Raw genomic sequence first — 2,658 nt, 5'->3', positions numbered from 1 at the left:
TGGCCTGCACAAAGCCCAATATATACATTATTTTAATTGATGTTCACAAGAAGTCTGAAAGATAGATATTGTTCTAATCTTATTCTATAAATAAGAAAAACAAGGTTTTACAGGTATGAAGTAATTTGCCTAAATTCACAGCCTACAGGTGGAGAAGCTAAGATTTGAATTTAGATTGTCATGCTCCAGGACCTGAGCACTCACCCACTTCACTTCGTTGTAGGAGAATGTGTAAGAGGGAGAAAGGAAGTTATTACGTCTTTAACATGAGCTCAGTCTCACTTTGTGATTTATAAGATCTTGCTATGAAGATCTTGGCTCCTTTCTCCAGTCTGTTAAATTATTTGTTTCAGAGGGTTTTTTTCAAACACAAAACTGGGAGTTAAGCAGTCTGGAGTTTAAGTTCATCAAAGCCAGAAACCATTTAAACCCATCTCTCCTTTGCTAGCTCACTGTAACTTCTCGAGCTGGCTACACATTTCAAGGCCTAATATTTGTGATTTGATTTGCTTCATCTCTCCATATCCACAATGAAAAAAAATAGGTCACCCAAATTAGCAATTTCTGATAGTTGCTTGTGACTCAGTTTCCCATAGCCCTGGAGTGAGATGTTTAAAACATATTGTTCACCAAGATGTTAGCATGGTTCCGATACTAGCCCAAATAACAACACTGGGCATAATAGAAGACAGCACCCCTCAATCTCTATCAAAATCCTAATGACCTTTTTTTATAGAAATATAAAAATCATTCTAAAATTCCTATGGACTCTAAAGGGGTGCCAAACAACCAAAATAATCTTGAAAAAGAAGAAAGAAGTTGGAGGTCTCACATTTCCTGATTTAAAAACTTACTACATAGGTCTGGTAATCAAAATAGTATGGTATTGACATAAAGATAGACTATAGACCAATGTAATAGACTGGAGAGCCTTGAAATAAACCCTTGCATATATGGTCAAATGATTTTTGACAAGAATGCCGTGACCATTCAATGGTAAAAGGGCAGTCTTTTCAACAAATGGTCTGGGAAAACTATATATCCAACATGCAAAAAAAAAAAAGTTGGACCATTACCTTACCCATACATACAAATTAACTTAAAGTAAATCAAAGATCTAAATGTAAGCATTAAAATTATAAATCTTTTAGAAGAAAACATAAGGGTAAAACTTCAAGACATTAGATTTGGCAATGATTTCTTGGCTATGACACCAAAAGCACAAGCAACAAAAGGAAAAATAGACAAACTGGCCTTCATCAAAATTAAAAACTTGAGTATCAAAGGACACTATTAACAGAGTGAAAATGCAACCCATGGAATGAGATAAATATTTGTAAATCATATAGCTGATAAGGGATTGGTATGTAGAATATGTAAATAACTCAACAACAGCAGAAAAACAAATAACCCAATTAAAAAGTGAGCAAAGGACTTGAATAAACATTTCTCCAAAGATGATATAAAAATGGCCAATAAGCACATGAAACGATGTTCAGTGTCACTAGACATTAGGAAAATGAAAATCAAAACCACAACGAGATACAATTTTAGGTTTGGATGGCTATTAATAAAACAAGGAAGGAAGGAAGGAAGGAAGGAAGGAAGGAAGGAAGGAAGGAAGGAAGGAAGGAAGGAAAAGAAAAAAAAGAAAGAAAGGAAAGAGGAAGAAAAGAAAAGAAAAAGTGTTGGCAAGAATGTGGAGAAATTAAAACTCATGCACATTGCTAGTGAGAATGTAAAATGATGCAGCCGCTATGGAATATGTTATGGCAATTCCTCAAAAAATTAAATGTAGAATTACCATACTATCTAGCAATTTTTCTTTTTGGTATATACCCAAAAGAAGTGAAAGCAGAGACTTGAACAGATATTTGTACACTCATGTTCATAGCAGCACTATTCACAATAGCCAAAAGGTGGAAGCAACCCAAATGTCCATTGATGAATGAACGGATAAACAGTATGTGGTACATACATGCAATGGAAAGTCTGACACATGCTACAACTTAGAATAACCTTGAAAACATTATGCTAAGTGAAATAAGACAGTAATAAAAGAACAAATGTATGTTTCTCCTTGTATGATGCAATGAGTATGTAACGCGTACAGAGCTTCAGATGGGGAAGATTAAAAGAGTTCTGGAGATGGTCAGTAGTAATGATTGCACAACAATACAAATGTTTTTAATGCCGCAGAAGTGTATACTTAAAAATAATTAAAATCGCAAATTTTATATTATGTATACTTTACCACAATAAAAAAATAAATATTTAACTTTCCAAGAAATTATATTTTGATTTACAGCTAAATTTGTGTAATGGATACTATACTAAGTTGCCCAGATGCCTCTTTCAGGACTGAGGGACATACTCCCCCCAGATGCCTGGAATGCTCTCAGCTGTCAGTCTCCAGAAATGACCCTTGGCTGAAAAGAGCTGCCTCAAAGCCAGGTTCCATTTCTAAGGCAGCCAAAATCCTATGACTTTTCAATGTGAGGGTATTACTAGTTTCACAGCTCTGGAGGGGCTGATTGAGGCCTTGCTGTGCCTGCACTTCCACCCAACTTCTCCCTCTTTCCAACCCGTTTTCTTCCCTTTCCACACAGATGTCGAAAGCACTTCCTTAAAAATAAAAGAAAGAAGGATGGAAGGAAA

Source organism: Pteropus alecto, unplaced genomic scaffold (genome assembly GCF_000325575.1).
Source record: "Pteropus alecto unplaced genomic scaffold, ASM32557v1 scaffold224, whole genome shotgun sequence".
Taxonomy (NCBI): Eukaryota; Metazoa; Chordata; class Mammalia; order Chiroptera; family Pteropodidae; genus Pteropus; species Pteropus alecto.
This window is presented reverse-complemented; position numbering follows the sequence as displayed.